The following is a 25,557-nucleotide window of genomic DNA, read 5'->3' on the forward strand; positions in this document are numbered from 1 at the left end:
ATCAAGGAGTTTTAAGATACAAGATAACCCCTAAAAAATTCCACAGCCGCACTCCCCACAAGATATTACCATTAAGCACAAGTTCGAAAGAACTTTCTCCCATAATATGTCATTCCCAAGAGAGAACAACATAAGCGACCTTAATTTCAAGAGAAAAGAAGGATTCCTTTGGACACCAAAAATCAAAAAGATGATCTTTTATATCCAAAATACAACCAAATTAACCACAAGTAAACTCATGATTAATTTAATTGTGTAGATGGGGAAAACGATTTGCTGTTTTTTAACGAATTGAGGAGACGACCGTACCTCGAACCGAGCGAAATGTTAAACCTCACACAGATGCACAACTGCAAAGGGGGTTCTTTGAATTCGAGAGATCCATTTGTAGTACTCCGGCCTAAATCAAGACAATGACCGTTCTAGAGTAAATTCGGTCACAAGAGAGGATGGGTTGATCTGTAGGAGGGAAGCTGAGAAATGTGTTGAATCAACAGTAATCAAAAAATGTGGGTGTGTTGTGAATTCTGAATATGATAAGTTCTGAATGATTGAAATTGCTCAATTGATGAGTTGATGATCTCGTGTTGTCAGTTTGACGTGAGACCGATGATATTCTGTTCGTTGTTTTCAATCATGATTCAGAGACTTATTTATATTGTTGGAATTGTAGACACCATGATCCCATGAAGTGTGACAGTTGATGGAACCAAGGAGTGAAGAAGTGGAGATCGTGTTTGAAACCAGTTGCTCATCGTGTGGAGATTTGGTCGTTTTTCCACCCACTACCTTTTGAATTCCTTCAACTGATTGCACACTTGCTCACATTTCGCCAGACCAAAACCCTAGTTGATATCCTCCCAAGTGGCACGATTGACGTCTCGTGGTTAATTAGTCAATTGATGACTTCGTGGTTTGATGGGACGATGAATCCATGTAGTTGCGGGGTTGAACATGATGTTCTGAAACTCATGAATTTGGACGTGTCATGAGACAGAGGTATAATTCTTATGTTGAAGCGAGCAAGTATTGCTCATTCGATGAATTGTTGAATATTGATTGTTGAACAAATATTACTTGGTTTGAGCAAATATTGATCATCTGAGCAAGTGTTGCTCATCTGATAATGACCAAAATATTAATTAAAGTACTGGTAGTTGAACCAAGCATAATTATTAAGGTTGGAGTCTGGAAGCAGGATCATTGGACACAAAAACCCTAATTTGATCAATTGATGATCAATTCATGGTTCGTCAGAAATTTAACCATGAAACGAAGGATGTAGCGGATACATGGGACCGTGGATCAACCATGTAGTGTCCATATGCTCACGTGAGCAAATACGAAGAACTCCTGAAGATTTGATAATTTGTTGATGAAAGAATGATTAATGCTGGTTTAATCATTTATTCGAAAATGCTCGTCTGAGCCTTAGGTGAGAAAACCTAATTAATTATGACAATGTGAGGGACCGTCCATGGAGTCATGAAACCGGCCCTGATTTTTCATGTGACCGCCTGACGATCACTTCATGAAAATCCAAAGTGTTTGGAAGAGTCTTGGACCTAATACGTGCAATTGTGCAAATTAGGTCAAAACTGTGAAAATCGATGAGACCGGCTTCTGTAAGCCAAAGAGCCAATATTGGTCGGTCAAGATAACATGCTCATGTCCATAAGACGTCCATGTCTCAGTCCTGAGAATTTTGATATTTTCTGACGTGCAATTGAGCGTCTATTCGAGAAAATATGCCAAAATTAGGGTTTCGATGAAACTGAGGAAAACACCATGAGATGATGGAAAATAATTATAAAATAAAGGAATGAGAGGCGTGGGACCGCTGAAACCAAGGTATGGCCGTCCGGTCGTGACCACGGTCCCGTGGTGCCTTTTTTCTAATTTTATAATATTTTTCATGATTTTATGAAAATATCATGAATTTAAGGAATTTGTTGAATTTAGGGAGTTTCCCTGAAGTGAAGGAGTTTTCATGAGTTCAAGGAAGTAAAAATATTAAAATAATAAAAACAATGGCGTGTGGGACCGTGGAAGGCATGGCCGGCCGTCTAGGACCCGGTCCCATAAGTTTTCATAATTTTTTATATTTTTAATGTATTTTTTCATGAATTGAGGGAATTTTTCCTAATTTGAGAGAAATACCATGAAATCAAGGAATTTGATGAATTCAAGTAAAATAGAATAAATAATAATAAAATAAAGGGGCGTGTGGGACCGGCTAGGGCATGACCAGCCGGTTAGGGCCCGGTCCCACAAGTTTTCATAATTTTATATTATTATTTTATGATTTGTGCAAAAATACCATGAAATCAAGGAGTTTTTTCATGAAATTAGAGAAATAATAATAATAAAATAATGAGGAACCGTGAGGTGTGGGGCCGCCGGGACCAAGGCATGGCTGGTTGGCCAATGGTCACGCCCCACACCATTTTTCTTAATTTTATATTATTTTTCATGGATTTGTGAAAATACCACGAAGTTGAGGAGTTTCCTCGAGACGAAGGAGATTTGTTCAAATGAAAGGATTTTCATCAAATCAAGGAAAATAATAAAAATGTGATTAAAAATATAAAACTGACGTGCGATTGACCACGTTTATTATTTTCGTCGTATTGACCAAGGTGCTGGGAGCATGGAAATTTTGTTAACGAGGAAACCGCAAATGCAAGAAAACCCCGGGACCTCGTCCAGATTAGATACACACTGTATTAAGCCGCTACAGACACTAGCATACTCCCAATTAAACTCGTACTGGTCTATAGTTGAACCCCTACCAGTCTCCCACTGATACAAGGTACAGTTGCACCCCTACGCCTCTGATCCCAGCAGGATACTACGCACTTGATTCCCTTTGCTGATCTGACCCACAACAAAGAGTTGCTACGACCCAAAATCGCAGGCTTTGACAATAAACAAATCTGTCTCACACAGACAAGTCTATCAAAGGATAAATCTGTCTCCCACAGATAAACCCTAATTTATTGTTCCGTTTTTTGATAATTCTATCAAGGTATATTCAAGGAACCAATTGATAAATCCGGTCTTATATTCCCGAAGAACAGCCTAGATAAATCAATCACCTCTCAATACTCGATTCCTGAATACACAAGACGAATACTGAGGATTCACGAACAGTGAGACGAAGATGTTTGTGAATATTTTATCTTACCTATCGGAGAAACAAGTTCTCGAGCCAATCAAAAATAATGGTACTCTTAACGATAGAAACGTAAGATCAGATCACCCAACTACGATAAAAGTAGTATCGGTCTGGCTTCACAATCCCAATGAAGTCTGTAAGTCGTTAATCCGAGTTTGAAGAAGAAACTCAAGGATTAATGGAGATCGACTCTAGATTTGAAGAAAACTAGTATCGCACAAGAAAGGTGTGTGGGGATTAGTTTTCCTCAACCTAGACGTCCCACATTTATAACCTTTCATATTAGGGTTTAAGAATTAAGCAAACAATATCAACCAATGATTTAGATCCAAGCTAATATCTCTCAACCGTTAGATCGAAAGACAAAGCTTGTCAAACACACTCGTGTACGTTTTCCAAGTTTGTGAAAAACCTGCCCAAACGTTCAGATACATGTTGGTTCAATATAGAAACCAAAAAGCAACCATATGAGCTTCACATAGTAACCATGTTCCTCATCCATCATAACTAGTCCACTTGACTAAAACGAACTAGTTAGAGAGACATTCAACTGCTATGAGATCTTATGAATCTACACAAGACACAACTGAACTCTAGATGATATCGATTCGATTAGAATTGGCTCAATGAACATTATAGCCACGGTTTGCATAAAGCATTCCTAAGTAATTTAATAATATGTTCAGAGCAAATCATCTTAGATTACAACCACTCAAGTTCACAAACAAGTTCGCGGACTTAAGCATTCGGTTTGAGTTTTCCAAAACTCAGCAGAAATTCTCGGTCGAGAACTTCCGCCAGTTCGCGGACAAGGCCTGCGGACTGAGTTCGCGGACTTGCGTCACACAAACGAGTTTCGAAAATCCTAGCAGAAATTCTCGGGTTTGAGAACTTCCGGCAGTTCGCGTACTTGCCAAGCGAATTCCACAATCCTATCGAACATACTTGCTCAACAAAGTTCAAAGAACTTCGGATCAAGGGTTATGTAATCTACTCTCATTTCGATCATTGAGACTTTCTCTTAGAACACTATCCCAACCATTATTCACAAATTGTATTCACATCGGAGAAATTCTCAACTTAGTGATTGAAAGATGAAGATAAACTTGGATAAAGCGAAAAGCTTCACCAACACACATACTTCGAGAAAAAGATAAGCATTGAATACTCAGCTCGAAATAGTAGTGTGTTTGATCTAGTCTATAAAGCATATGACTTTTGTCTCATAAGAAGTAGGAGATAAAATAGATAGACTTATGAGTGACAGATAAGTTCAACTCTTCACATACCTTTTTGTTGATGAAGTTCCACGGTTCTTTGGTGTAGATCTTCGTCGTTGCCGTTGAATCGCCATGAATTCCTTGAGCTCACCTACACTTTTCCTATCCTAGTCCGAGACTTGCTAATAGGCTAGATATCAATACTATATAGTTTTGATCACTAACATTTACAAACATGCTTGATATAGCAACGCATGCGAGGTCGACCGAGCTATGCTCTAACACCCTTCTCGGAACCATTCTTAGGCTTAACACATTTAATCTTTTCTAAGAATGTGAAAACACCTTCAAACGTTTTGAATAGATCATTATCAATTGATCCATCACGATAGTATTCCTCAGAAAGATCAAGAGTAGATCTAGTGAGATTCCATATTATTGAGCGTTTAGTGCGTTTCTTCTGTCTTTCCTTCTGTTCAATTTTTCTTACAGAATGATTCTTAACATCTAAACAACCACTTTTAGATGAGATAGAATTACCATGAGAAACCAATGGTTTTAACCATAGTAATCTACGAATAGTCTGAAAGAATTTCTGGCTTGCGTCACAGATGCCAAGAGTATTCTTTCCAAAGAAATTTCCCATATGGTAATTTATAAGGAACGAACAAACACAAATTTATTAGGTTTATAGTGTTTGCCTGCTCTGATACCAATTGAAAAAGCGGGGGTCTAACAACACGACCCAATATTTCGATTAGCAATCTGAACGGACAAACTCCGAAACACTCTACTAGAGAATCAACTAGACAATCAGACTCAACCTAGAATATAGTGTCTCAAGGAGTTGAGTCTCGATTAAAGAGAGATAACTTGGACGGTACCAAAGACCAATGTCCAAGTGTTAATCAATGAAACCAGCAATCACAAGATTGGATCTCCAATTGATTAACAACGCACAACCTGTATTATTTCAATTATATAAACAAATATAATGCGGAAAATAAATAACACAGACACCAAAAATTTTGTTAACGAGGAAACCGCAAATGCAGAAAAACCCCGAGACCTCGTCCAGATTAGATACACACTGTATTAAGCCGCTACAGACACTAGCCTACTCCCAATTAACTTCAGACTGATCTTTAGTTGAACCCCTACCAGTCTCCCACTGATACAAGGTACAGTTTCACCCCTAAGCCTCTGATCCCAGCAGGATACTACGCACTTGATTCCCTTTGCTGATATGACCCACAACAAAGAGTTGATACGACCCAAAATCGGAGGCTTTGACAATAAACAAATATGTCTCACACAGACAAGTCTATCAAAGGATAAATCTGTCTCCCACAGATAAACCCTAACTTTTGTTCTGTTTTTTGATAATTCTATCAAGGTATATTCAAGGAACCAATTGATAAATCCGGTCTTATATTCCCGAAGAACAGCCTACATAAATCAATCACCTCTCAATACTCGATTCCTGAATACACAAGAAGAATACTGAGGATTCACGAACAGTGAGACGAAGATGTTCGTGAATACTTTATCTTACCTATCGGAGAAACAAGTTCTCGAGCCAATCAGAAACAATTGTACTCTTAACGATAGAAAAGTAAGATCAGATCACCCAACTATGATAAAAGTAGTATCAGCCTGGCTTCACAATCGCAATGAAGTCTTTAAGTCGTTAATCTGAGTTTGAAGAATAAACTCAAGGATTAATGGAGATCGACTCTAGCTTTGAAGAAAACTAGTATCACACAAGAAAGGTGTGTGGGGATTAGTTTTCCTCAACCCAGACGTCCCCTATTTATAGCCTTTCAAATCAGGGTTTTTACTTAAGAATTAAGCAAACAATATCAACCAATGATTTAGATCCAAGCTAATATCTCTCAACCGTTAGATCGAAATACAAAGCTTATCAAACACACTCGTGTACGTTTTCCAGGTTCGTGAAAACCGGCACAAACGTTCACATACATGTTGGTTCAATATAGCAACCAAAAGGCAACCATATGAGCTTCACATATTAACCATGTTCCTCATCCATCATAACTAGTCCACTTGACTCAAACGAACTAGTTAGAGAGACATTCAATTGCTATGAGATCTTATGAAACTACACAAGACACAATTGAACTCTAGATGATATCAATTCGATTAGAATCGGCTCAATGAACATTATAGCCACGGTTTGGATAAAGCATTCCTTAGTAATTTAATATTATGTTCAGAGCAAATCATCCTAGATTACAACCACTCTAATTCACAAACAAGTTCGCTGACTTAAGCATTCGGTTTGAGTTTTCCAAAACTCAGCAGAAATTCTCGGTCGAGAACTTCCGCCATTTCGCGGACTAGGTATGCGGACTGAGTTCACGGACTTGCCTCACACAAACGAGTTTCGAAAATCCCAGCAGAAATTCTCGGGTTTGAGAACTTCCGGCAGTTCGCGGACTGAGTTCGCGGACTTGGAAAGCAAATTCCACAATCCTACCGAACATACTTGCTCAAAAAAGTTCAAAGAACTTCGGATCATGGGTTATGTAATCTACTCTCATTTCAATCATTGAGACTTTCTCTTAGAACGCTATCCCAACCGTTATTCACAGATTGTCTTCACGTCCGAGCAATTCTCAACTTAGTGATTGAAAAATGTAGATAAACTTGGCTAAAGCGAAAAGCTTCACCAACACACATACTTCGAGAAAAAGATAAGCATTGAATACTCAGCTCGAAACAGTAGTGTGTTTGATCTAGTCTATAAAGTATACGACTTTTGTCCCATAAGAAGTAGGAGATAGAATAGATAGACTTTTGAGTGACAGATAAGTTCAAGTATTCACATACCTTTTTGTTAATGAAGTTCCATGGTTCCTTGGTATAGATCTTCGTCATTATTGTTGAATCGCCATTAATTCCTTGAGCTCACCTACACTTTTCCTATCCTAGTCCGAGACTTGATAATAGGCTAGATATCAAGACTATATAGCTTTGATCACTAACATCGACAAACATGCTTGATATAGCAACGCATGTGAGGTCGACCGAGCTATGCTCTAACACCTACCAACACATATTTCGAGAAATATATAGGTGAGATAAACTCGGATCGAAATAGAAAATTTATATATCAAAGTCTATACAGTAAAACGACTTTTGTCCCAAGATAGGAGATAGAGTAGATAGACTTCTGAGTGATAGATAAGTTCAAGTCTCCACATACCTTTTAGTCGATGAAGTTCCACCAGTTCCTTGAGTAGTTCTTCGTCTTGTATGGTGATCGCCATGGATTTTTTGAGCTCAACTACACTTTCTATCCTAGTCCGAGACTTAGCTATAGTAGACTAAAAATCAAGACTTATAGTTTTGATCACTAACAATGACAAACATGCTTGAGATAGCAACGCATGCGAGTTCGGCCGAGCAGTACTTTAACAATCTCCCCCTTCGTCAATTGTAGTGACAAAACTATTAATACATATGGAGTACAAAAATAGATAAATAAACTTTTGTATCTCCTATTCCACATGCCTAATCTTCAACATTACTCGAAATCTTCGTCACTTCCAAGTACTCCAATGATTCCAAATGTTGTAAGTTTAGCATCATCGTTGTTGAAAATTAGTAGCTATAACAATGAGAAAACAAGAATTCTCAATCATTGTTATACAGTGTCATAGTATTATTATACAACATCAAAGTTCAATTGTATCAAAACTTCGACAACAACACTATGGTGATATGTATCACTCCCCCTTAGTCAATATCATCTCACATGGAAACCACTCCCCCTTACATAATGATCCGAAAACCATATGTATTTGTAGTGTGAATTACATATTAATTCTCCCCCTTTTTGTCAATAAAATTGGCAAAGGTACGAAAACGGGATCCTAATGAAATTTCCAAAGAGACATTCATGACCAAAAGTAAGCACATATCAACTTATTTAGATGCAATCATATAGCCGAGGCTAAATGCTTTCATCAAATAGTTTATAAAGATACAAGATAACTCCTATAATATTCCACATTCGCACTCTCCCCCCAAAGATTTGTAAATTAAGCACAAGTTCAATCAAGAACTCTCCCCCATAATATGTCATTCCCGAAAGAACAACAAGAGCGACCTTAATTTCAAGAGAAGAGAAGGATTTATTTGGACCTAAAAAATCACATACGAATATGAATTTGAATCCGAATAATACTCAATTTAATTAACCACAAGAAAACCCATGATTAATTTAATCGGAAGTGCTCAACATAAGAGAACTTACGGAGCCGCACAGTATATACATAAAATATGGATCAGGGAAGATCAACACTGTGGAATAGTCAAGGATTCGTTCTATTTTCCATCACCATTTGCACAATGTCATACAATAGACATAATCCTCGCAAAAAAAAGTTCATCCTATCTTCCATCAATAATGACATAATAGGCTTCAAACTTTTGTAATGTCAAAAGTTCATTCATTCTTTTATCAATACATGCATATCGACATACGAAAGACTTAACTTTTGATAAGATATGGGACAATCATAGTTCATCGATGCAAACACACATATCCCATAAAAAATTGAATATATAAAATCATAAAGATTAATACTGCAAAAATCATCTTCCAAACAATTTTAGAATTTAAACAAATAAACCAAAAACATGAAGATGAAAACGTTGGACATAGATATGTGTAATCACAATAATGCCTATTCCAAAATATAGTTACTCTTCTAAACAAACCAAGAAAATAAAATTCTCTTCCGAAGATTTAGCAGGCAATAAGACCTTTGAAGAATTCTATATCGTCCCTGAACTCCTTCTCATTAACAGTCATTGGGACATAAGGTTCATGAAGATATGAGTTGATATCAATAAACCTTCTTGACTGATGTCGAACCAGGGCCTTCTGAATCTCATAAGTCTTAAACACAAAAGCCTTTATTTATTGAATCTCCTTTTGCGTCTCCTTCAACACTTCAAGAACATCAGAAAACTTCTGAGAATTTGAAGAAATATCTCTTGGCTTCCTCACATTCCTTCTTTTTCTTTTCAATGTCAGAGATAACGAAGATTTCTCTTTTTCTGTCATGATTGATGGATTGACAATCATATTAACATCTTTTCCATCAGAAGACATGATGCTTGGAGTATCCATGAACGTATGGGTTTGTGAGAGGAAATCACAATCTCAACAAATAGTTTTAAGATAAAACAAGTTTCATGGAAGGAAAAAGGAATGTAGGGTTACGCAACCTTTTTAACAGGTTCGTGCACGCACAACTCTGAACCCTAGATAGATTAGAATTGTCGAGAATAACCCTCCTTTTATTGATAGACACAGAATTCCTAAACACTAAGAAAAGAAGAGAATAAACTTTTCCTAAATCCTGAGAGGTACACAACCGTGTCTCTTTTAATCAGGCACATGAGACAAGATTTAAAAATCAACACAAATAAGTTGTGTTGCGGTGAATAACAATTTTTCCACCATGTTCCTCTTGAGAGGAATCCACATACCCTTGTCTATCAAGACGATTTTACCATACTTTCTTCTCTAATGGTCTTATTTTGTCCTTGGAAACTAACTTCTTAGACGAAGATAAAATCTTACATACCTCAGCGGTCTTTTGAGCAAGTTTAAGATTGTTTGCTAATCGATTTGCTCTTCGTTGAAGTTTGTTAACATGAGTCAATTTGTGTTTGTACTTGTAACACTTTGATAGTTCATGACCCTTGAGTGAAAAATATGAGCACGTCAACATTGGATATAATTCAGGCATCTGAGATGTGCAAGCTTCTAGACACATAGTAGAACCTGAAACATTATACACAGAGTTTCCAATAGAAAGGTCAATTTCATCTTCCAGATTGGTTGAGATTTCTTCTGGAAGAATACCAAGATTGATGTATGTATTGCTACAATTATCAAAATCAATATTTTCACAAAGAAGTGCAACGCTTTATTTCTCGTCTTCATTAGAATCATATTTGTCAGACATTTCATCAAGAGTTGCAGCAAGACTTTTGTTCCCAGTGTATTTCTTTCGATTTGGACACTCATTTTCAAAATGACCAAAACCTTTACACTTAAAGCACTGAGGCATATCCTCGTCATCAGTTTCATCAATATCCTTATTTTTAGGAGGAACACGATTATGGGGTTTATCTGACGACTAGGATTTATCTCTGGAAAACCGTTTACTTCTCTCAAAAGAAGATCCCTAAACTGTCTTGTGATCTACGAGACTGACTTGTCAAGATCTTCATCTGATGAATCAGCCTCAGAAAGATCATCTTCAGAGATATAAACACTTTTACTTTTATCAAGTAATTTAGTGTCCTTCTGTGCTTTGAAAGCAACATCCTTACTAGACTTGGATGTATGCTCATGATCAAAGATCTTTAGCTTCCTAACCAGAGTATATCTGGAAAGCGTTGCGAGATTATTTCCTTCAACGATGGCATGCTTCTTAGAATCGTATCTAAATGGCAGCGATCTGAAATTTTCATCACAATGTCCTTTTCAGGATTAGTCCTACCCAATGCAAAAGTTACATTAACAATTTCAGACACTTTATGATTGAACTCATCAAATGTTTCTTCATCTTCCATATGAAGGTTTTCCCAATCATAACTAAGGTTTTGAAGTCTTGCTTCTTTCTCATTGGTATTTCCTTCAAATACGGTTTCTAATATATCTCAGGCTTCTTTAGACTTAGTGCACATAGTCACATGATGCTGAAGATCTGGGGTAATGACATGAATGATAGCATTTAAGCCGTCAGAATTATGATTTGCAACAAAAATTTCTTCTAGAGTGTATCTATCTATATCCTTCAGTATAGATACATCGCCTTCTGTATTAACCGGAGGATCATAGCTATTAACAACACGTACCAATGTTTGAAAATCACGAGCTTGAAGAAAATCACGCATAGCAATTTTCCATCATAAGTAGTTTGAGCCATCGAAGACTGGTGGTACGTTTATGAAGATAAAATTCCTGTCTATAGAGTCAGATCGCTACAAACACAGACTTGTAAGGTCTTTAAACGTGTTTTCCTACTCTGATACCAATTGAAAAAGTGGGGGTACAACAACCTCACTGTTAGATCATAGCTCGGTCAACCTCGCATGCGTTGCTATATCAAGCATGTTTGTCAATGTTAGTGATCAAAACTATAAGTCTTGATTTCTAGCCTATTAGCTAAGTCTCGGACTAGGATAGAAAAAGTGTAGTTGAGCTCAAGGACTTCATGGCGATTCAAAGACAACGACGAAGATCTACACAAGGAACCGTGGAACTTCATCAACAAAAAGGTATGTGAAGACTTGAACTTATCTATCACTCAAAAGTCTATCTATTCTATCTCCTACTTCTTATGAGACAAAAGTCGTATAGTATATAAACTAGATCAAACACATTTGATATTTCGAGCTGAGTATTAAATGCTTATCTTTTTCTCGAAATTCATGTGTTGGTAAAGCATTTCGCTTTGATCAGGTTTATCTTCATCTTTCAATCACTAAGTTGAGAATTGCTCTGACGTGAAGACGATTTGTGAATAACGGTTGGGATAGCATCCTTTGAGAATGTCTCAATGATTGAAATGATAGTTAGATTACATAACCATGTATTCCTTGATCCGAAGTTCGTTGAACTTTTTTGAGCAAGAGAAATCGGTAGGATTATGGAATTGGCTCGCCAAGTCCGCGAACTGTCGGAAGTTCTCGACCGAGAATTTCTGCTGGGATTTCCTAAACTCGTTTGTGTGACCAAGTCCGCGAACTCAGTCTGCAGACCCAGTCCGCGAACTGGCGAAAGTTCTCGACCCGTGAATTTCTGCTGAGTTTGGAAAACTCAACCGATGCAATTAAGTCCGCGAACTTGTTTGTGAACTTAAAAGGTTATGATTTATAGATGTGCTCTGAACATAAACATTAAATTACTAAGGAATGCTTAATGCAAACCGTGGCTAAATGTTCATTGAGCCGATTCAGTCGAATCGAAATCATCTTGAGTTCAATTTTGTCTTGTGTAGTTAAATAAGATCTCATAGCAATTGAATGACTCTATAACTAGTTTGTTTGAAGTCAAGTGAACTAGTTATGATGAATGAGGAACCAGGTCAATATGAGAAGCTCATATAGTTGCCTTTTGGTTACTATGTTGAACCAACATAAGTGTACACGTTTGGGCTGGTTTTCACGAACCTCGAAAATGTTCACAACAAGTGTGTTTGACATGCTTTGTTTTTCGATCTAATGATTGAGAAATATTAGCTTGAATCTAAATCATATTTCATCTAACAGTGAATATAGTTTTCTTAACATCTAAGCAAAAACCCTGATTTGAAAGGATATGTATAGGATACATCTAGCTAGAGCAAAACTTAATTCCCACACACCTTTCTTGTGTGATACTAGTGTGCTCGCTAGAGTCGATCTCCATTAACCCTTGAGTTTCTTCTCTAAATTCGGGTTAACGACTTAAAGACTTCATTGGGATTGTGAAGCCAGACCGACACTACTTTTATCGTAATTGTGTGATCTGATTTTAATTTTCTATCTTACGAGTACAATCAATTGATTGGCTTGAGAACGTTTGAGTTCTCCGATAGGTAAGATAAATAAGTCACGAACATCTTCGTCTTACTGTTCGTGAATCCTCGAAATTCTTCTTGTGTATTCAGGAATTGAGTATTGAGAGGTGATTGATTTATCTAGGATGTTCTTCGGGAATATAAGACCGGATTAATCAATTGGTTCCTGTGCTACCTTGATCATATAAAAAAACGGAACAAAACTAGAGTTTATCTGTGGGAGACAGATTTATCCTTTGATAGACTTTTCTGTGTGATAAAGATTTGTTTATTATCAAAGCTTGCGATTTTGGGTCGTAGCAACTCTTTGTTGTGGGTGAGATCAGCAAAGGGAATAAAGTACGTAGTATCATGCTGGGATCAGAGGCGTAGAGGTGCAACTGTACCTTGTATCAGTGGAAGACTGATAGGGGTTCAACTATAGTCCAGTCCGAAGTTAATTGGTAGTAGGCTAGTGTCTGTAGCATCTTAATACAGTGTGTATCTAATCTGGACGAGGTCCCGGGGTTTTTCTGCATTTGCGGTTTCCTCGTTAACAAAATTTCTGGTGTCTGTGTTATTTCTTTTCCGTATTATATTTTATATAATTGAAATAATACAGGTTGTGCGTTGAAGCTAATCAATTGGAGATCCAATCTTGTGATTTTTGATTTCATTGATTAACACTTGGATATTGGTTTTTGATACCATCCAAGTTATCTCTCTTTGATTTGATTCGCAGATTCCTATTTGCTTGAGTAACAATCAATTTGAGAGATTGAGATATTAACTTGTTGATATACTTTTAATTGATTGAGTTTTATTGAGTGTCTTAAAAGTCTATTCGAGTTTGTCCATACAGATTGCTAATCGAAATATTGGGTGGTGTTGTTAGACCCCCTCTTTTTCAATTGGTATCAGAGCAGTCAAACACATTAAAGACCTCAAAAGTCTGTGTTTGTAGCGATATGACTCTATGGACAAGTGTACTATCTCTGATAAACGCTCCACTAGTAATAAAGATTTTTTATCGTCTAAGTCTATTAAAGAGAAAAGCCATTCTGTCTCGAATATAGGAAAACCTTGTGGTTCGACGAGAAAGACTGACAATGACATGGGTGATCTTGATTACCCTTCAAAAGAGACCTTCTCTTCTAATGAATGAGATACATCTATGCAGAGTAATTTAATTCTGAATCTTGTTAGAATTCAGGCTGTTAGATTGAATTAATTAAAGCACCATGTCAATGTTCTTCTTGGTACTATAAGAGATTGTAAAGTTCATAGCATCGCAGAAGATCGGTCTTCCTTCTCTAATCTCGAGACCAGCCTCGAAAAGGATGTCGTGGACATTGAACACCAGTTGAATAAACTCTCTATTTAAGGGTGTTCAAAGCAATCTAATATACCAAGATCTTATGATGTTTCCCCTTCGGAAGAAAATACAGATGTTCCTAATATGACCACCAATCTTGGAATAGTCGGTAAAAATGGCAAGTCCTCTGACGATGATATTAAGACAGCATCCTCAAATCATTCCGATGATCAAAAGGTATGTCTTGTTTTTGAAAGCAAAATTTCTGTCAAACAAAAAAGAAACTCTTTAGTTCAACTTGAACACACCCTAGATTTAATTCTCAAAGGTGTGACTGACATACGTATGATTGAGCCTATTGGTTTTCGTACCTATCCTGTATATGCTACCAGGAAAGTCAGTACAATGAGTTCCTCCAATGTTCCAAGATAGAATAGACGTCTTAAAAACATTGTCTCAAGGAGATTCAACACCCTATCTCTAAAAGCAACTTTGCCCCTGTTGAGAAAGTCATCCCAGAAGAAAGCAAGATTGATGAGATAAGGAAAGACATTAAAGAGATAATCGTAAAATACAAAGAGTTGGTCAACAAATTATCCTCTTCCTCAAGACACTTCTGGTAAGAATTATAGCAATGTCTCTTACTTTGATGACAGTAATTTTTATGACAATTTCTCGTGTCAAACATGAGTCATCTCTAAGAATAAGAGGAAAAATAAACTTAACCAAAAACACAAAACTCTTAATGAGCCTGTGGCTCGTACTTGTGCTAATTAATCACAAGGTAGAGAACTTACTCATAGAAATCTTGTTGAGTAAGCTGTGTTAAACAGGTATACTTGCTGATTGGATTCTGCTACAGTTATGCTATTTTCTTATCGTCCATAGCTGAACTTGTGCTTTCAGAATTTCTATAAGCAAGTATTGGTTAAGTAAATTGATTTGTTACTTAAGTCTTAAATTATTTTGGATTTATGTCCTTTGTTTATTTTTAAGGGCTTTTTTTTATGGGTGTTTGTTGGACTCGAACGGACGGTTCTGAACCGAGTCAACGTTTGTAAAACCCTAAAGTTACCTTTCCCAAGAATAAATATCCTATTAGGGCTACATTCCTCGTTCGTGTACTTCTGATAGTTCCTGGGATATTCAAGAATGTCTTCCTCCTCTTCTTTCTATGGTGGTTTTGGAACAGGATTCCTTGACAAAGGTGTTGAGCTTGATTCAAGGAGGAAGAAAACATTCGTAGATGAATATCATCCCAACGCGTCTTGTCTCTTTGCTTATACTCATGAATACGTCGAAAAGGATGATATGGTGTCTGTTGAAGTTGTTCATGATTTTCTTAAATACTTTGGGGAAGCAAAACAACAGCTGGTAGATACTCTCAAAGGTCTTGATTCTGTGAAAACTGAGTTGGAAAAGGTTGTGTCTGACCTTGGTCTCATAAAATCTCAAATCAAGGATCTTCGTAAAGAAAATCATCTCTCTGTTGATACTAAGAAGGCTGTTGATCACAAGATTAAAGAACTTTTGTCTCATATGGAATCCAATCCTCTAGTTCCCTGTTTTCTGTCGAGGATACCTCCTTTTTGGAATCCAGTTAGCTTGTCATCTGTTTAATTGCCTAGGAAGTCTTCTTTTTGGTTTAGATGGAAGAATAACTAGTGCTTTGATAGCCAAGATTGTGACTACACATAGCTATCTTTTATTTCATTCTCTTTTGTTATTTTTAGGTTTTGGTATTAAAATTCTAAAAATTTTTGGAGGATGATTTTTATTGCAGTATTTTATCGGGTTCATATATTGCAATATTGTTTATGTGATATGTATTGTTTGCGTCGGTGAACTTGAAGGTCCCATATTGATTGTCAAAAGTAAAGTCGTTTATAATCGGTATTCGTATTGGTTCAAGGACGAATCGACTTTTGAAATTTACAAATGCTAAGCCTATGCAATCATGTATTTGATGGAAAATATGATGTGATAATTTTTTTTACAAGGATAAAGTCTATTATGTCACTTTGTAATGCAAAGATGTGTATCCACGATTTTGATCTTAGTTGATGTATCTTATGAAAAAACGTGAAGGCTCAATTGCGTGTCTTATGTTGAGCACCTTACAACTAAGTCGATTAATCTTGGCTTTGTTGGTTGTTCCGTAAGATGCTATATGTTGAGCATATGAAACTACAGTAATCGATAAGTTTGGTTATTTAGTTTTGTACTCCTGTAGATGGGGCAAAACGATTTGCTGGTTTTTACTGAATTGAGGAGACGACCGTACGGAGGAGGCTCCTTGAACCGAGCGAAATGTTCAACCTCACACAGATGCACTGCAAGAAGAGAGTGTTTTGAATTCGAGATATAAATATGTGGTACTTCAGCCTAAACCAAGACACTGGCCGTTCCAGAGTAAATTCGGTCACAGGAGAGGACGGGTTGATCTGTAGGAGGAAAGCTGAGAAATGTGTGGAATCAATGGTAATCAAAGATTGTAGGTGTGTTGTGAATTAAGAATATGATAAGTTTTGAATGATTGAAATTGCTCAGTTGAGAGTAATTGCTCAATTGATGAGTTGTTGATCTCGTGTTGTCAGTTTGACGTGAGACTGATGATGTTCTGTTGTTTTCAATCATGATTCAGAGACTTATTTATATTGCCGGAATTGTAGACACCATGATCCCATGAAGTGTGATAGTTGATGGAACCAAGGAGTGAGGAAATGGAAATCGTGTTTGAAACCAGTTGCTCATCGTGCGGAGACTTAGTCGATTTTCCATCCACTACTTTGCTGATTCTATCAACTGATTGCACGACTTGCTAACATTCCATCGTTGTTTGAACACACGTGTTGTAAACTGCCAGACCAAAACCCTAGTTGATATCCCCCCAGTGACACGATTGACGTCTCGTGGTTAATTTAGTCAGTTTCTGACTTCATGACTTATGGGACGATGATTCCATGTATTTGCTGAGTTGAACATGATTTTGTAAAATGTTCTGAAACCCATGAATAGAACGTTCCTATTAAAACAAAGACGTGATTCTCACGTTGAGTTGAGAAAGTATTGCTCATTTGATGAATTGTTGAATATTGAGAATTGACCAATATTCCTTGGTTTGAGAAAATATTGCTAGTTTGAGCAAACATTGCTAGTTTGAGAAAACATTGCTAGTTTGAGCAAATATTGCTAGTTCGAGCAAGTATTGCTAGTTCGAGCAAGTATTGCTCATTTGATGAACTGTTGATAGCATGATCGAATAAAATATTAATTTAAGTTACTGACTGCTGGGTCAAGCAAAATAAAATAAATGTAATCATGAAATTAACATAAAATTATCAGAGTATTTGAATCTGCTTAGAATTGTGTTTCTGCAGAGCTCTGGATTCAAAACCCTAATTTTACCAAAATAATGATGTATTGCAAATCAACGCAAAGTGAAGCAAGGATCGGCCACATGGGATGACGAGTTCACCATGTATGTCCATATGCTCGAATGAGCAAAAATACCAAAGTCCTTGAGGACCAGTTTGGTGAAAGAATGATCAAATACTGGTTTAATCATTTATTAAAATAATGCTCGTGTGAGCGAAAAATAATAAAACTTGAGGGACCGACCATGAGGTCATGGGACCGGCTCTTGGTGGCTGTGGTACCAATGGATGGTCGTTTGAGAAAACTTCCAATTGTTTGGAAAGAATTTGAACCCAATATGAGCAACTGAGCAAATTAGGTTAAAATCATTAAAGCATGTGGGACCAGATGTTTGCAAGCCTCAAGGTCACCCTTGGTCGGTCAAGGGGATGTGCCCGTGTCACCACAGTTTCCGCGCTTCAGTCCTGAGAATTTTGATATTTTCTGGTGCACGTTTGAGCAACATTTGGAGAAAATATGCAAAATCCATGGTTTTGATGAAACTGGGAAAAATACATGAGATGAGGGAAAATAAATAAAACAGGGAATTGCAAGGTGTGGGACCGGCCACGGCTAGGGTATGGCCGGCCGGCTAACAAGCACGGCCCCGCATATTTCCCAGTTTTATGTAATTTTATGTATTTTCTCTGATTTGAGGGAGATTCCATGAAACTGGAGAGTTTGATAAAATTAGGGAACTTCCATGAGATGAGAGATAAATTAATAATAAAATAGGAAATCGGAGTGTGGGACCGGCAATGGACGGCCGGCCAATGGGCGCGGGTCCCAAACCACTCTTCCCAATTTTATTAAATTTTGATGATTTTAGAGAATTTTCATAAAATCAAAGGGATTTGTTGAAAACCAAGATATTTTGTTGAGATCAGAGAGTTTTCATCGAATTACGAAAGAAAACACCAAATAATAATAAAATAATATGCGTGTGGGACCGGCTAGGGCATGATCGGCTGGCTAGAGGCCGGTCCCACAAGTTTTCCCTAATTTTTAATATTTTCTATGATTTTAGAGACAATATATGAAATTAGGTACTTTTCATGATTTTAGGGAAAATTCATGAAATCAAGGAATTTTCATAATTTGAGAGGAATAATAATAAAATAATGAGGAGTGAGCTGTGGGACCGGCCACGTCCAAGGCATGGCCGGCCGGCTGGTGCTCGGTCTCGCGACACCTTTCCCTAATTTTATTATTTTGATAAAATCATGAGATTAGATAATTTCTTTGAAATGAGGTATATTTGCTCGAACGAGAGAATTTACATGAGATCATGGAAAATAATAAAATGTGATACAATATAAAAATGGGCACGGGACTGGTCACAACATGACCGACCGACTGATGAGCTCAGTCCCCCTGGCGCCTTTGGTAATATTTTATTATTATTATTTCTCTTTCCTATTTTTGTAGGTTCATCGTTTCGTCGTATTTTGAAATACTCGTACGTACGACGATTGTTAATGCATCATCGTTGAATACACTTGCACCATTTAAATCGGGGCTTACTCGGAGGCTCAGACGCCCGTGTGTTGAATATTAATTACTAACCCATGGAATTCTGTTGGGAAGAACCATGGATTGCAGTAATGAAACATTACGAAAATATTTGAATATTTTCAGAAATTCAATGGATGAATCCAAGAATTTTAAGAATAATTAACTGATGGATCTATACTAGCAGAGCAAGCTGTCCAGGAGCATTAATTATTCTGATATGAGCTTGCTGGAGCTTCATATCCTTTATATAGTCAGGGAAAACTGTTGTTCGTATCCTGAAGACGTTATCGCTCTATACTAGCAAAGCAAGCTGTCTAGGAGCCGTCAATCTCGTGATTCTATATAGAAATAGTTACTGAAGTGTCCAGTATTCATGAGATATGTCGTTGTCCAACCGAGAGACTACATATCCGAGACAATATTTTCAGTCAGAGGTTCGATGAGAGACTCCTGTCTCAATACTCGCGTCTGATTGCTGGATCAGAGGTTCGTATTATTATGGGTTTACGATTTTAGCCTTTGTCCCCTGCTTAGTGAGGAAAGCGTGTTCCTCAGTCAGCATTGAATGGTGATTTTCCGGTCATAAACAATATAAGTAATTGAACTTAGTCGTAAGCGAAGCCGTTACCAGATTTTGATAGTACGAGCAAACCATGACTTGAATGAAGATCCCAGTGGCATGATAGAGCGTCGTCTAATGAGCATGAATTGGTGTTGATCCGCTTATTTGGATGACGGGACCTTGGTCGTTTAGGATTCGCGGGCCGAGCCCATGAAAATAAATCCTTTTTTTATGAATAGATGCTCGTTTGTTTGTTAGTTTAAGGAACAAACAAAATAGACCCGAGTCTAATGATATAAAACTTTGTCTATGAGCTTTCACGAAAACCAAAATTTTATCTTTGTGAGGTTTCACAAAATGGAATAAACTCTCGTTCCATAGGTGAATCGTACGAGAGAAAAGTTTTTTTTTTTTTTTTGAAAAGACGTGCGTCTGTTAATAAAATTTTTGTCTATGAGCTTTCATGAAAATTTTTATTTTCGATATGTGAGCGTTCACAAATTTTTGAAAATATACTCTCGCTTCAAAGACAGATGCTCGCGCGAGGGAGAAAAAATACATAGATATATTTTTCAAAGTGTCGTGAGTTTCACGTTAAATATTTACATATTTTGTAAAATCATGTTTTGATTTTGAACAACTGTTGAAAGTAGACAATTATACATGGTGAAATAATGTCTGTGAGTTTTCACAATTGTAGAATGGACGTCTGTCCAATTTTTGAAAAACCAGTGGATGTTCACTCAGTAAAATTTATGTGGATTGTTCACGGTTCCATGAAAATCAATTTATGATTTTTTAGCAATTGCTGAAAGCAAGCAATTGTATACATGACGAAATAATGTATGTATGAGTTTGGCGATATTATAGTGTATGCACACATATAGAAAATCAACGAATGTTCACATGAAAGGTTATGTGAATTATTCATAGTTTCATGAAAAGTCAGGTGTTGACTTTAAATAATGAATTTTGCTCGTCTTGGAAAGTTTGAAGAGCCGATCAAGTTTTTCGAGGTCTCTACGTTATTATCACTAAGTTCGTGAAACCGTAAATAGGTAAGAGTTGAGGATTACCATTTTTGTTGCGTGTTTTTTATTGGTATATCCATGACTCCATGCTTTTCGCCTCAGATAATGGTGACTTCTGGTTACTGCCACTCTTCTGACTCTTCCGGGAAAGATCAAAAATATCAAGCCAAAAACTTCTGTAGATGCTCATGCCGAGGTGAATCGGTCTATCAGAGACGCTGGGAGGCTGACGCATTGTACGTCTCTCGATCATCAGGGAGTCGTTCCTCATTAGAGAAGCACCGCCGACTTTAGAAGGTGAGACTATCGTCTGAAGATGAAGTTCGGCTTTGTGTTGATGGTGTAGCTCCTGATTCATATGTGGATGAATGAAGAATTTCGTCATAATTCGTCATCAGAAAATTCAGAAGTTAGGTCTTCATTGAAATTGTTGTAGAATCTTCGTCCGATGTTGGATTTTCGCGGTCTGCACATGTATCATCATGCCCAAGAAATTTCCAAACTTTAACACAGAAGATTTTTGAGTTTCGATCATGTTTAGGATCCGAAATTGACGAAACAGTAAACTTCCAAGAGACCTTCAGAAAATTTTCAGCTGGCATGTGGTCCAATGTTTTGGCCACTACTCTTCGCTCGTTTCTCCAGTTGTTGTGAATTTTGGATATGTTGTAGGGGACATCCATACGAAGAAAATAATGTATGACCCATCCAAAAATTCTTCACCAATTGCTCCCAGCTCGTCGGTTTGTACAGGACAGTGTAAAATCATCTCAGACGGACTTGCTGTAAAACACTCATGGTGTGTCTTTATACCATTCTCTTGTGTCTTGAACGGTTGGTGAAGGATTTTGATGTCATTGATTCGTTTTAGATCAGGACCCCTTAATTGATACATGAGCATGGTGCTTGCAGTGCCATCTTGCTTCTGTCAGTCGTAGAAACATCACTTCTGAAACCCTGGTCACGGGAACATAACTGAGGCTGCTCTCGAGATGGGATGATGTAATGACCATGGTTTCATGTCCCGGTGGTAGCATTACTTTTATGATGAATAATTAGCACATGAGAGTCTGGTTCCATGATTCTTGGACTGTGAAACTGATCGTCATGATCAGTGGACCGTCAGTCCCCAGTATTTTGTTAAATCTCTCCTTTTCGTTTTCTCTTCTTCTGGAAAGACTTGGATAGAGAAACCAGGTAGAAAAATTGATGTAAAGACATAGGTGGTCGAAGTTGGAGGTACCTTGATGAAGGACTTAGCGAAAAGACCTGGTGGACACCGATCGACTGTGGAAGTTATGAATCCCGTCTAAGAATTGTTGCTTGCATGTTCTACGCTCTGGAAGCTGTAGGAACCTCATACGACGTCGAAATTTGATGCTTGACCCCAACTTTTGAAGCTAAGAGACTTAGTTATCTAATGAGACAAGAATCACTCAATTTGGAATTGTAGAGTTCATCCAACGAAGCGTGCACATTTGTAATTTGTAATCCCGTACAAATTTTTCAGATTTCGTAGACTTGACGGTAAAGGCCATATCTTTCAGCTCGTAGGTCCGATTGATGCGCCCTTTTGGTATGTTGTATAAGAAACATAGAAGAACATTTTTCGTTGAGGAAGAATTGTCCCATTTCTCGCACATTGGTACTTTTTTGCAAACCCATGGTCTGGAGTGTGTTGTATCTCATTTGTAGAGGTGATGAGAACATCTTGTAGAAGACTTTGGATTATGCCCACCAGTCGTGCCGGCTTTGGGAAGACTTTCATGTGAGCATGTTATCAGGTGTTCACATCTTGATATGAATCATTGGTTCTTAGAGAAGTCCGCTTCATGTGTAACACTTTAGAGAGTGATTAGTTGATGAAGCCCTGAGGATGTTGCTCCTAAGACCGTTGTTGGTGCTGAAACCATGAATGATTACGCTCCAGAGATCCTTGTCGTTGCTGAGATCATGGATGGTGTTCCTCTAGAGATTATTGTTAATGCTGATACCATGGTTGAAGTTTGTTCCAAAGACCGAAAAGGCTAGTATCTTTGCTCCTCCATCCAGTGAGCCTTTTACATTCACAAATTAGTTGATGAGTTGAGCGTTCCTAAGATGAAGGCGTAATGAGAGTTCAAATTGAATGCTCCTGAAAGCATAACTTTATCATGAACTAGATTTGTCAGTAAGTCGACGTTGTTGCGGTAGATAACATCAGCAGTTTTCATACTGGACGTGATTTGTGAAGAGAAGAAGTTCCTCAATCATGCAGGGGTTTGTGATATAGAAAAATCATGTTGATCAAGTTTCATGGAATCACCTCAGGTTGCCCAGTGTATGTTGAAGGAGTTAGTTCCATCCACGTATGAATGATGTTACATCTGCTTCAGAAGTCTTATCATGGGATAATGAAGACTTATCGATTGTAGTTTACTTTGATCGTGCTGGTGTTGAATCAATGTATCATTGTTGAGATATTTGTGCTGAAGTTGTACTCTTTGGTTGGGAGTACAATTTGATGGATTCTTAGATGATTGAGTGTTGAGGCGTATATTCCTTAAGCATCGAATATCTTAGGGGTTTGATCATCTTGGCCCTGGAGTATCTTATGTTGATTCAACATCCCTTTCGTTGCAGTAGTGGGATTCGACACTTATGCAGACAACAGAGATTTCTGATTTTGTGGAACACATGAACTTGCAGGAGAAACGCACAAAGGGTTCTTTGCTATGCTTGGACGTCAGTAATGAATGTTTCAGTGCTTGATTCGGAGAAACATCAGATTCAACCACTTGGTAAAATACTAATGCGGTGAAGCTACCATTCATAACGTCTTGTAGAGTTGCTAGCATAATTAAATCCCCATGCTAGGATAACATGTGGGAAATAAATGACATAGAAATGGAATGAGCCTTGCCTGAGTGCGAAACCTCTTGATGAATGTCTATGCATCTTTTGCAGGTTCTTGCTTGAACCTCGTCAAAGTTTGAAATTCCTCATAGTACTCTGATGATGGAATGCCGTCAAATCTTCTGGATCAGAACTTTCTTCATTGGAGAGATGTGTAACCACAAGCGCTTTGTAAGTACCCATCTTTTCAGCATGGATCCACACTCGTCTGAAGGACATGTCATATCCTAGATCTTCCTGATTATGTGAAACTTGGTTTCTGTCCAGGTTGAACTTATGTTCACTTTAAAAATGATGTAGCCATAAGTATTTCTGAGCGCTCCTTCAAGGTCTCTGATTGAGATGGAGCATGAGTATCTTCTTGTAGAGTGATGCATGTGGATCCGATGGTTTTCAGTGGAATGTTGTTGATGGAGGTGTCAGCATCGATCAACGTTCTTCCAAATTCGTTTCTTCTGAGATTGACTGTGGTAAGCAGTCCCCAGTCGTACATCTCTTGGTCTGTGGATGGAGGCTCAAGAAGTATTTTCGGAATGGACTTCTTGACACGATGTGGTTCAATACTGTGAACATGTTTCTCCTTTGTGCCTTCGACAGATAAAGTAATTCACGTTCGATCAAGGATTGAACTGCCTCTTTGATAGGTTGTTCAGAGAGTGTAAAGGTTCTGATTGGGAGAGGATTCTTGTGTACTCCTTAAGTCCCCAGTTGAACCTATTGTGGATCAATCTTCTCTTTAGTTACGTGCTTCAAAATATTTTAGTTACTTGTCGGATGATTAATAAATCTGTGAAGGTGACAATACCTGGGATTCTTCATTTTTTCTTCAGTTGGATCTATATGATGAGCAACGATTTGATTGTACCATATTGAACCCAGACTTCTAGTAACTCGATCACTCTTTCATGAGAAGTTTTCGTATGTCCGATCATTTCCCCGTTCGTTGATGCCGGGTCGAGGTTTGTGCAAGATTGGATATCCTTCTGTGATGCTTTCGTAGGATGAGGTGTTGGATGTCGCATATTTGAGCAGAAGCTTTCCTTTTTCTTCCTTGAGCAATTACGTTCATCGAAGGTTGGACATTGTACTGTTTGTTGATCAGGCGTCGGCTGCTCCGAGGTTCCTCGACCTTGTAGATTTTGCTCAGTAAAGCAGGTGGAGTAGTCGCTGATCGTTTGACTGCTTCATGAAGTTCTGATAAAGTGTGGAACCGGAGGTTTTCCAACGAGGCTCTGTAGACCGGGATCATTATGTTGATGCACAAGTCTACAAGTTGCTTTTATGTGACGTTTGGGCCGTGGCATTCCAAGGCTTGAACTCTGAATCTTTTCACATAATCATTAGGATGTTCGCTGCTCCTTTGAAACATCCTTCCTAGATCAGAGAGAGTGACTTGCTCTGACACGAAGAAGTATTTTCTGTAGAAAGAATTAATCATCTCTACCCAGTCGGTGACACTTCCCGGTGCGATATTGTTGTACCAGGTGTATGCTCTGCCTATCAAAGACTTCAAAAATACCTTCAGACGGACGACATGGTTGTGCTCGTGTTCGCCCAATAATTCCAGATACCGAGAAATATATTTTTGAGTATTGCATGTTCCATCATGAAGAATGAATGTTGGAGGGGTATAACCTTTTGGAAGAGGAATCCTCTGCATGGCAGCAGGATATGAAGGTTGGTGAAGATGAACAGATGAAGTCTTGTCTTTTCCTCGATCCTCAAAAAAGTGCTCCAGGTCTTCACGAGTGATGAAACTTGCAGGTTCCATTGCTGGAGAGTCATTTGCAGCTTCGCGGAATTCTTCATCATGTACAACATGGATTAGAGAGA

Source organism: Papaver somniferum, chromosome 3 (genome assembly GCF_003573695.1).
Source record: "Papaver somniferum cultivar HN1 chromosome 3, ASM357369v1, whole genome shotgun sequence".
In the NCBI taxonomy this organism is placed as follows: domain Eukaryota; kingdom Viridiplantae; phylum Streptophyta; class Magnoliopsida; order Ranunculales; family Papaveraceae; genus Papaver; species Papaver somniferum.